The sequence below is a fragment of the Vicugna pacos genome, chromosome 1 (genome assembly GCF_048564905.1).
Source record: "Vicugna pacos chromosome 1, VicPac4, whole genome shotgun sequence".
Taxonomy (NCBI): Eukaryota; Metazoa; Chordata; class Mammalia; order Artiodactyla; family Camelidae; genus Vicugna; species Vicugna pacos.
Window position 1 is genome coordinate 96,822,269 of NC_132987.1, and position 12,198 is coordinate 96,834,466.

Consider the following 12,198-nt stretch of genomic DNA (forward strand, 5'->3'; position numbering starts at 1 on the left):
GTGTTCTAAACAAACTTCAGGATTTGTTCTAATATTATTGCATTATATCAGCCTGTGCATATCATCAAAACAGTTTCTGTATTAAATATGCTTGGAATTTAGCATTAAATCTTAAATGTAACTGTGCTAGTTCGATAGCATTTTCCTGACCATATTGAATATAGTTTCTAAATTACCAAGTGAAGTTATCTTTAGGAAAATCTATAATATAATCATAGGTTATACCTTGAAACATGTAATTCTTGAAATTAAAAACTTCATGGGAATGGTATGAAAAGAAAGTCCCCTCTGTACTCTTTTTTAAGATCACCTAATGAACTTCAAGTTGGTTTTTAAAAAGATCTTAGAGCTATGTCATATTTAATCTGTGAAAAAACTGAAATTGAAATTTGTCAAACACAAGTTTGCAATGAAAACCACCCAACGCTGGCTTTCTTTTTGTGTCTCAAACCTCAAACCTCAGAGCTATTGCACCGATTTGTGATTTCTTACTTCTTGAGTTTTTCGTTTCTTTTTCGTTTTCGTTACCTTTGTGGCTTCACACCTGTGTTGTGGGGGTGATTATTTTATCAGATCCTGGGTCTCCTCCAACTGCTCTTCATCCTGCCTCGTCCTGTGAGTTTAATGCTCCTAAACAACATATTCATCACGTTGTTTTCTTCTCAAAATCTTTTAAGAACTTCCTAGTTGCTAATAGGCTGGAATCCAAAAGGCTTTTTTGAACAATTTTCGGATCTTACAGTTTGGCCCATGTTAGCATTTCAGCTCTTCTTTTCTACTAGTCTTGGACCAAACCCTTCTTGCAAATAATGCTGTGCTGCTCTCTGCTACGTTATTCTCTGTTCCTCCCCTCTAGTTCATTTGCATCATACTTCTCACTCATCTCTGCTTAACCCTTCGGCTGCTATGGGTTGAATTGTGTCCCACAAAAAAGGTTGTTGAAGGCTTAACCTCTGATATCTGTGAATGTGATGTTATCTAGAGATTGGGTCTTTTTTGAGGAGCAAGTTAAGATGAAGTCATTAGGCCAATATGACTGTCATTTCAAAAAGGGGACATTTGGACACAGAAGCAGAGACACAGGGAGAATGTCACGTGAAGATGAAAGCAGAGTTTTGGGGAGAAGAAATGCAGCAAAAGCCAAGGAACTGCCAGAAAACCTCTGGAACCTGGGAGAAAGGCATGGAACAGATTGTCCCTCACAGCCCTTGGGAGCACCTAACTCTGCTGAGCCTTAATCGTGAACTTCTAGCCCCCAGAACTGTCAGACAAAAAATCTCTGTTGCCACCCAGTTTGTGATACTTTGTTATGGCAGCCGTAGGAAATTGATATACCCTCTATTTTGTTGTTTATTAAACAAAAAACATTTTTTTATTACTGTTCCTCTTCAAGAATCTGATGGCCTTTTTTGTGGATAGATACTCTGTCTAGAAAAATGCACCTATATTCATAAACACAAAACTCCAAATAATTTCAGCAGCAAAGAACCTCTGACCAACCCAAATCACACCCAGCCTTGTATCTCCAACCAAAACCTCATCTTCTCTGAGAAAGCAGTTTCCCCGCTTTGCTTTTGGTTCTTATTTCTTTTTTGGCTTTTACTGTGTATGTTTTGGTTTTGATGCTTCATCGCATATTTCTTGGACTCTAAACTTTTCCAGTATATGTAAGCCTCTCCCAACTGAAAAACCCCAATCTTTCTCAGTCCTGAACTCTTCAATTGTAAAGGGTAGGATTAGCTCACCAGCATTACAAGGTAAGTGTATGTGTGTGTGTGTGTGTGTGTGTGTGTGTGTGTGTGTGTGTGTGTGTGTATATATATATAGTATGAGGTGATTGTATGTTCACAATTCCCAGTAAATGCTCAGAGGTTACTAAGTTCTCAGTACTCAGTTCCAGCTATTGTTCCCTTTCTTAATCATATTAATGTCTGCTAAAATACTTCTCCACACAGAATAACTTAAACTTCCTGCTTGGGCAAAAGAATAACAATAACAGGTGTTACTTCACTTAGCCTGTGCTGAGTCCAGCATCAAGTGAAGCGTAGGTGTGAAAAGAGGCTGGAAATGAGAAGGCAGAGAAGCAGAGTTGCATGGCAACATCACGGAAGGACTGTGAGTCCTGGAGTCTACAGCTTTGACTTTGATTCTCAGCACTTTATAAATTATTTGGGAGATATTGTGCAAGTTATTTACCCCTCTGAGCTTTTCTTTACTCATCTCAAAAAAAGTAAAGATAATTATTGTTATATTTCTTGTGATGATTAGGACCTCTTCTAAGATTACATCATTTTTTTTATCTCCATGCATGTCCAGAGAAGTTCATATCCACTTTCAAAAATTCATAGACATTTTGAAGCACATCCTGAATGAGCTAAGATCGCCTCCTCTGTAGTCTCTTTTACAGAAAGTTTTACTCCTAACCTCATGTTTAAAAGATAGAAGAACCAGGACCTGGTTCTGGCTACAAGGGATTATTTGTTGTCAACTCTAATCAAGTATTTTCAATCTGTTGATGAGTTTTCCTTTGTTTGGAAAATGTGAGGGTTGACAAATTTATCTGTTCTTATTCCAGCTTTAACATGCTATATTAACCTCATTTTATGGATGAAGAAACTGACCCAGTAACTCAGGATGGAGAGGTAGAAATTTATGGGCTTAAGAGAAAAGCCCAAGTGTTCTGATACAAATTCACTAACTTCTCTTTTCCCAACAACTACCATGCAGAATCGAAGTATTTTTTCTAGTTTCTCTTACATTAATTTGAGAGTTAAAAAAAGCTCTTTGGACTCATGATATTTATTCTTACACAAGATAAGTCCTTAAATAATTGTACCGCATTACAGCATGGATTAGTGATTAAACGCCCAAATTCTGAAACTGACTCCAAGGATCTGAATCTCTGTTCCATCACTTAGTATCTGTGAAATCTTGGCTTGATTACTTAATGTCTGTGCCTCAGTGTCCTCATCTATAAATTATGAATCATAATAGTCCCTACCTCGGAACATTTTAAGGATTGTGAGAATTATAAAATTGGAACAGAAGTCCATTTTAGCTATTGTTCTATTCTGACATTCAAGACTAACGAGATAATTATTGAAGTCTTAATTGTGTCCTTTTGAGACTTTTTGAGAAAGCACCATTTGTTCTTCACTAATTCTTAAACACATTAATAGAACTAAGTAACTATGTAGAACTGAGTCAAACCAAGTAACGATTCTGGAGGTTATAGAAGGTAACAGTGTAATCTTTACCATCTCCTATGCATCTTATGCTCTGTAAGAATTTTGATCCCTTTTTCTCTTTTCAAACTATTTTTCCTATGCAAAATCGACAACTTTTGTAGGGCTTTTGCACTCTATTTGGGTGTCAGGTTTGCAAAGAGAGATAAACATATTTAATCTTGAACTGAGAAGTATTGTTCATATGTGTATGGTGGTAATGACTCTGGGTTGGGGGAGAAGGGGCCAGGGAACTTGCTGTAGATCCCAATTAAGAAAGTGTTTTGTGCATTGTGGTTCAAAACTATTATGAAGGGAAATTGGCATAAGGTTCACTTTGGCTCTGCATATGAACACATGAGTGCATCGCCCTGGTGAGGGTGAAGCAAAACCAAACCAAATGAGAAATAATGATCTGTTTATGATTTGCCAAGTGAAAAATTTATGAAGGAAAAGCCAGTAAAAATACTTAATTACTCAGGTATTTTATTTATCATAATATGTTCTTTAACTTTTATCCTTTCATAATCTCATTTTAGTCGTGTGCCTCTTTAAATTTACATATACATATCTAGGTTTTAAATTTATATATGCATATCTATATATAGACACAGAATATACATATATAGATATGTATATATATAAATATATCATTGGTGAACCTACAGTGACAGATTATAATCACTTAGTGTCCATGGGTAACAAGACCATGCAGGAACTTACTGGCACTGAAATGTTGTGCTTTCTGTGTATTAAACATAAACCACTCTACTGACACAGGTTCTGTTGCTTCACATGGTATCCTTATGCCATTTTTCAGATGGTATGTATCACTGGTTGATCACCTAGTTGAATTTTAAAACTTGTGGCACATCTACAGTACAGTTTTGTGGCTGATTCGTGGTCTTTCCTCCCCTTGGACTTACAAGCTGTTAAGTGCTGTCGATTCTTAGCTTCCATCTATAATCTACAGCTCTGTGTACAGAGTGGTTATTCAGTGAATACTTGTTGAATTGAGATAGTTTCACCTTCATGTGTCATTTTGGATAATTTTCTTCTTGGACCTCTGCCATTTAACAATCATCATTTTCATGTTTTTAGAATTAAACCACATAAGGAAAACAAATAAGTAGAGAATTTACTATGGTTTTCCTCTTTACATTGGATTCCTGTCTGTATTTCCACACTGGGTAGACTATTTTATACTTGTATTAAAACTAAAAAAAAATTAATAAAAATCCACTCTAATAGCAATGTGGCAGTCCCTTACCTTCATATGGTTTGTTTCTCAGGAAACTTTTTTCTTTGGCTAATAAGTCGACTAAGAAATTCTGACTCTTCTTTTTTCTTCCCAAGATGTTTATTCACTATAGTTTAGGATGTAGTGCTAAAAATTAAAAATTTATATCTTAGGATCATTTGAATGTTTTATTATTTCATTTTTTAGTAATTTTGGTATCAGTTACCAGGATGGAAATTTTTGGACTAGGTATTGTTCTTTCAGGCTGTTCCATCTGACTTTCTAAGGAGAAAGGGTGACCAACTGTCCTATTTTACCTTGAACTGACTGAAGGGGATTTTCATTGCTAAAATTGGGAAAATAACGTTAAACTGGGATGAGTTGGTCAACCCACAAGATCCCTGTATTTGAAAGTAGTGAGTTAATTTCATCCTACTAATTTTGTCTATATCAATAAACTAGAAATATGTGAATTTCTCCATATACTTTAAAAAAATTCTAACCATTTTTAAAAATTGAAGTATAGTTAATTTACAGTGTTGTATTAGTTTGAGGTGTACAGAAAAGTGATTCAGTTATACACACACACACATTCTTTTTCAGATTCTTTTCCATTATAGGTTATTACAAGAGAGTGAATATAGTTCCTGTGCTATGCAGTAGGTCCTTGTTGTTTATTTTATATATAGTAGTGTGTATATGTTAATCCTAAACTCCTAATTTATCCCTCCCCCACCCCCTACTTTACCCTTTGGCAAACATAAGTTTGTTTTTTTATATCTGTTTATTTCTGTTTATGTTTTGTAAATAAGTTAATTTGTATCATTTTTTAGAGTCTACGTATCAGTGATATATGATATTTGTCTTTTCTTTACTTCACTTAGTATGATAATCTCTATCCATGTTGCTGCAAATTGTACTACTTCACTCTTTTTTATGGCTGGGTAATACACCCTTGTATATATATATATATATATGTATATATATACCACATTTGTATCTACTCATGTGTTGATGGGCATTTAGGTTCCCTCCATGTCTTGGCTATTATAAATTGTACTGCTTTGAACATTGGGGTGCATGTTATCTTTTTGAATTAGAGTTTTCTCTGGATATATGCCCAGAAGTGGAATTGCTGGATCATATGGTAACACTGTTTTTAGTTTTTTAAAGAAACTCCATGCTGTTCTCCATAGTGGCTATACCAAATTATAGTCCCACCAACAGTGTAGAGGGTTCCTTCTTCTCTACACCCTCTTCAGCATATTTTGTTTATAGACTCTTTAATGATGACCATTATTGCTGTTGTGAGGTGATACTTCATTGTAGTTTTGATTTGCATTTCTCCAGTAATGAGCATCTTTTCACGTGCTTGTTTGTCATCTGTACGTCTTTTGTGGAGAAATGTCTATTTAGGTCTTTTGCCTATTTTTTGATTGAGTTGTTTGTGTTTTTGCTAAGCTGTATGAGCTCTTTGTATATTTTGGAAATTAATCCCTTGTTGGTAGCATCATTTGCAAATATTTTCTCCCATTCCATAGGTTGTCTTTTCTTTTTGTTTATGGTTTCTTTTGCTGTGCAAAAGCTTTTAGGTTTAATTAGGCCCCATTTGTTTATTTTTGTTTTTATTTCTATTACTCTAGCTTATGGATCCAAAAAAATACTGCTGTGATTTATGTCAAAGAATGTCCTGCCTATGTTTTCCTCAAGGAGTTTTAGAGTATCTGGTCTTACATTTAGATCTTTAATCCATTTTGAGTTCATTTTTGAATATGGTGTTAGAGAATGTTGTAATTTCATTCCTTTACACGTAGCTGTCCAGTTTTTCCAGCATCACATATTGAAGAGATTGTCTTTTCTCCATTGTATATTCTTGCTTCCTTTCTCATAGATTAATTGACCATAAGTGCATGAGTTTATTTCTGCACTTTCTATTCTGTTTTATTGATCTATGTATCTGTTTGTGTGCCAGTACCATACTGTTTTGATTACTGTAGCTTTGTTGTATAGTGTGAAATCAGGGAGCCCGATTCCCCCAGCTCCATTCTTCTTTCTTAAAATTATTTTAGATATTCAGGATCTTTTGTGTTTTCAAACAAATGTAAAATTTTTTGTTCTAGTTCTGTGAAAATTGCCATTAGTTATGTGATAGTGATTGCATTGAATCTGCAGATTGTCTTGGGTAAGTGTGGTCATTTTAACAATACTGATTCTTCCAATCCAAGAACATGATATATCTTTCCATCTGTTTGTATTATCTTCAAATTCTTTCATCTGCATCTTATAGTTTAGGAATACAGATCTTTTGCCTCCCTAGGTAGGTTTATTCCTGGGCATTTATGCTACAGAAATCTGTGGCATTTCTATATACTAACAGTGGAATATTAGAAAGAAAAATTAAGGAAACAACCCCATTTTCCATATACTTTTATTGGAAAATTGTGTTCAAAAAAAGAGAGAGAACTTTTTTTCACACTGAGTGCACCTATTGGAAAGCAGTTTCCTGAACATGGTTCTAAATCAGATACCTGATTATCTAATATATCAACATTTAGAATTACTTATGCTTCTCAATTACATGTTTAAACCATTGAGTTGTTTGGCTAATGGATGAATAAGAATTAAAACTTGAAGATTTTCTGAGACTAGAATTTAAAGTTTGTTTTGAGAATTAACAAATGTTTAAATGTAAGTTTATCCCTTAAAGGGAAAATAGAGGTTTAACTAGGCATCAGTATTCTGAAGAAGGGTTGTGATTAGTATGAACCAAATTGAAGGCACAAATAAGCATACTTTAAAAGGTGACATAACTGGGAATATGACATTAAGGAAAAATTAGATACTTAATAGTATATTCATACCCAATTTTCCATTGTATATAGTAAAGGATTATAGAGAATTTTAAAGTAGTATTTTTGAAGGGTAATGTTATAATCAAAGTACCAGAGAGCTGTAAGTAACAGATGAAAAAGTTGGGATTTAGCCTTTTTTAACAAGGTGTCAAGTGTTTTTGGAGTTATTAGAATTAAAAAAAGTTTTTTAACATTTATTTTTGAAGATATGCATCAACCTTGAAACTTTTTTATACATGTTGGTCTGTAACTAAGATGATATATTAAGGAAATAACTTAATACATGAATGAAAGTGTGCACACAATGATGCTAAACTTTAGATTTTGATAATCCTAAAAGTTTGGAAATAATTAAACTTCCTGCAAGGAAGTTCAGTTAAGTTAATCATAACACATCAGTAAGATACATGATTTATACATTTAAGAATATGTTTTGCAAGAGTTGTTACTGAAAGGGCAAAATGTTTACAATAGGCAAAAAATTAATTATAGAATATGTCATGTAAAAATGGCTAGAATAATTCTGGAAGGAAGGATATTAAAATAATAGCCTTGTTTTTTGCTATAAGTATATGAAATTATATATGAGTATTTTATTAGTTACTTTATTCTGTACATTCTACATTTTCTACAGAGCACTTTTATTAGTTGTTTTAATTTGTATTAATTTTTGTGTATTTTTCATTTATGAAAGTAACATAAAAAAGGAAGCAATTTTTTTGGCTGTTGATTTTGAGGTGCTTGTTTATAGCGTCAGTTACTTTTTCACTTGGGTGAAGTTGAGACAACAACTCAAGTTATGTTGTTATACTTCCTACCCCTGGAACAAAATTTGCCATTTTCCTTCCATTTCTTGACTCAGTAATTTTGTAGTGGCTAAATATGGGTAAAATCTTACTTCCTATTCTCTTTGAAGAGCATATCCTTGTAAGTATACATTAGTCATATATATTTAAAGTTTTTAAGTGCATAGTCATGCTAAGTTCTGTGTTAAGATTCTGCAATACTTAAGTGGAGAAGCAGTTTACAATAGCTATTATAAACATAAACTCTGGAGCCAAATTACCTGAGACTGTGGCTCACATCTATCGTATATTAGCTATGTGACCTCAGGTGAATTACTCAACAATGCTGTGCTTCAATTTTCTCATCTATAGAATGGAATTAATAGTAGCATTGCAGTTTTTGTATATGTGTGATAATTAAATGAGTTAATTATTTAAAACACTTAGAAAAGTGTGGGATATATAGTAAGGACTGTGTAATTATTTCCTAGTATTAGTATTAATAATAGTAGTCATTGAAATACTTAAAAAGTGATACAATTTCAGAACATTCAGTAGTATAAGAAATATATATCATAATAGGTTCAACCTCTAGTTTAATGGTTCCCAAACTTTAGTGTCCATTGAAATCACATCGTGTAAAGTACCAGTTACAAGTCCTTGCTCCCAAAGGGCAAGACTGAATAGGTCAGGGATCATTTATCTACACTTTTAACCTAACCCCAGGATTTTCTAAGGCAAATCAATAAAATAAATAAAGAATAATTAGAAATTAGAGAAACTTCATAAACATATAAAGATGGATTATATATTGAGGCACATTGCTTTCATTTGATGTTTGTATTACAAACATTTTTTTCTGAAGGTTACCTTCTGAGTGGGTTGTTACCACACCAGTTTGGAATGCCTGTGCCTGGTATTTTGGGAGGCTTTATTTTGATGAGCCTGTATTGGCCTTTGAAAACATCAAATCCAATTTTATGTATGCATGTGGTAAACAAAATACTTATTTCAAAAGAAAATTACTCTTACTTTTTCAGAAGTCTGTATTAATATAAATGTAGTTCTATATAAATATGGTTCTAAAATTAATGAAAAAAAAACCCAAACAAACAAACAAAAACAACCTTCATCCCTTTCCATCTCAGGTCTTGTTTCAGTGCTAGCAGAAAGCTAGAGAAGTACCTATTATATTGAGATATTGTACCAGTTATTAACAGGCTGAGAAGGAAGAATATAAAAAGATTTTGATAATGTAATTGGGTCTTAATTTATTATTAATAGAAGGTCTCAGAATTGCTCAAAAGTAGTCTGATATGAAATGAAAAATAATCTAAGATTCAAGAAAAAAGACTTTCCCTGGGTGGCATAGACTAGGAATTAGCCTTGTAATGGTATTGAAGATAAGCGAAATAATTAAGTCTATTTGCTTCCTAAAGAGAAGAGGCGATTGCTATCTGTTAATAGGTTTAAAACCATATCCAGTCTTTGAACTCCTAGTGGTCACACAGGGCATGACCAAGCAACTCTGGGCCTTAGGGTTTGTGGCCTCCATTCATTTAATCTCATACAGACTTACCCTCTTTCCAGGATAGTTTATTTTTGGTTGAAACAATATTTGCTCATTCTGTGTCGCCTGCAGTACATTTACTTTCACTAATTCTAACTATGTTGCCTACAGTTTTGCGTATACAACTCTTTCTCATTTGTTCACTGGTTCACTTATCTCCAAAAGAAAAAAGAGAGAGCGCATGCTACAAATCTCAAATCAGAGTGCAAAAAGGAAAAGGGAAAAATGCCCTTAGAAGAATTTTTTGGAATTTTGTCGTTTTGCATCCAAATTTGTCTATGGCAATATTTTATGTATGGTGGGTTTTCCTTTGATATGTTAACTACACATAGCTTTGTTTTGGAATGATGAATTATTTACTTATTCCTTTGGAAAATAAAGATTACTGAGGATATTTTAAATTAACATATGGAATAGCTTTTAAATCTCCATATCTTGTATGTCAAGTGATTAGAATCTGCCTCTCAGCCCCTTATTAGGGTGCCCCTTAGAATCTCTAAGAACTAAATTTGAGATATAATGACAGAGAAATGGGGAAGTTACAGAGACGTAAAGATTTGCTAATGTGTTTGCTAATGTGTAAGAGTTTCTTTAGAAATCCTTGTTCCTGTCAGAAGTACTGAGTTTTAAAATGAGTGAAGTTGACTGCATTTCTATAGAGACTTCTCAGTAATCTTTTAAAAGGTTGTTTTAAATATTTTGTTTTCCAAAAGGGTAATTGTCTTTAGAAAATTATTTTTCAAATTGAAATTCCATACTCTATCTTGCAGCCATGAATAACTTACCTAGATTCAAGGATTCTCTAAATATGGCTCGAGCATGCTGACTTATTCAAGAAGTAAAGTTGAAAGTTTTGTTTTAGTACTTTAATTGATTCAAAGTTATTGACTGTTAATCAATTATATCTGTAAAGTACATGGTCTATGAAAATCTAATGTAACTCTTTAGGGAAAGAATTGATAAATATTACTTTATGTAATCATTTTTTTAAAAAAACTTCTGTATGGTTAAGGAATTGTATTTTATCTGTATTTGTTTTTACATACTTTTAATTTATGACTTAAAAACATGTTTTGAAACACAAAAAGTAAGATGATTTCCAGAGTAGATTTTCCCCTCCAAAATTTGAATTCAGGACAGAGGAAGATTGGTAAGCAAGGTTTATTTCATGCAGTTATAAGGGTGTTTTTGAGTTGCCATTTCATAAGAAAGTCTACTCATATTCTGTATATTGAAGTTTTTGTTGGCTCAAATTTATAACCATTTACTGTTTCCACATTATATACAAAGAAATGAAGTATAGATTAACATTGATTGGAATGCCATATAATTTGTTCTAATATGTTTAAAATCCAATATTAGGATTAATAACAGATATTCACAGGGCCACCTACATACTGCTTTCACACTCCAAAATATTGTCTGAAAATCCTTTGTCTATGAAAAACGGTCCTAACAGCTGAAATAAGCTATATTTTCAAACCTAAATATCTTGGTCCATTAGGATAATCATGAGTAAATAAAGGATTATTGGTGAATTTTGATAATCTTAGTACATCTATGAAGAGTTGCCTTTGAAATGTAATTCTGCACAATTGCAAACTTTATCTATATTCTGGCTACCCACAGGGTTTTTGTATTTGTAATAAAAAGGAAAAGAAAGACAATACGACTATTCAGTCAGTTTACTGAACATCTTTTATAATCATTACCTTGAACTCTTTACCTGATAGATTGCTTATCTCCACTTGGCTTAGTTCTTCCTCTGGGGTTGCTCTGTTCCTTCTTTTGGAACATATTTCTCTCTCTCCTCATTTGTTTAATTCTCTGTGTTTGTTTGTACCTATTAAGTCAGTTACATTTCCCAGTCTTGGAGAAGTGTCCACATGAAGGAGACATCCTATGGAGCCCAGCAGCACGCTTCCTCCCCTCTGTTCACCAGAGCTATGTGCTCTTGGGGTGCCCCCTACATGGGTTACATGGGCCCTTCTCTTGTGGCAGGACTGACTACTGGGTGCGCTGGTTGGCAGGGCTGGCTTGTGGCCTTGGGATGTGGCTGGTGTTGGCCAGCTGGGAGGTGGGGAAGCCCTTAGTGCTAATGGGCTAGAGGGAAGACTTGCATTTGCCGGCACCAGTGCCTTCATGGTATTAACAAGCTCACCCAAATGGCTGCTGCCAGCATCTGGGTCTTCCAGGGGAGTGCCAGTTGCCTCCTGATTCTCTAGGAAGCTCTCTAAGATCAGCAAGTGGGTCTGACCCAGGCTCCTTTCAGATTACTGCCTTTGGGCTGGAACTCGGAGAGTATGAGGCCTTTTGCATGTCCTTTAACAGAGGGATGTGTTTTCTATAGCCCTCTGACTTTCCCATTTATAAGCCCCTGTGGCCTTCAAAACCATATGTTCTGGGGGCTCATCTTCCTGGAGTAGGACCCCTCAACTAGGAGCCCAGTGTGAGTCTCAGACCCCTGGCTCCCTGGGGAAAACTCAGCAATTGTCATTATCCTCCTGTTTGTGGGTCACCTACCTGG

At 34.2% G+C, this 12,198-nt stretch overlaps 1 protein-coding gene across 1 annotated transcript in view; it reads left to right on the forward strand.

The window, feature by feature from the left end:
• ROBO1 (roundabout guidance receptor 1) overlaps positions 1 to 12,198 on the forward strand; it is a 380,724-nt gene that overhangs the window by 54,402 nt on the left and 314,124 nt on the right. The window lies entirely within an intron of this gene.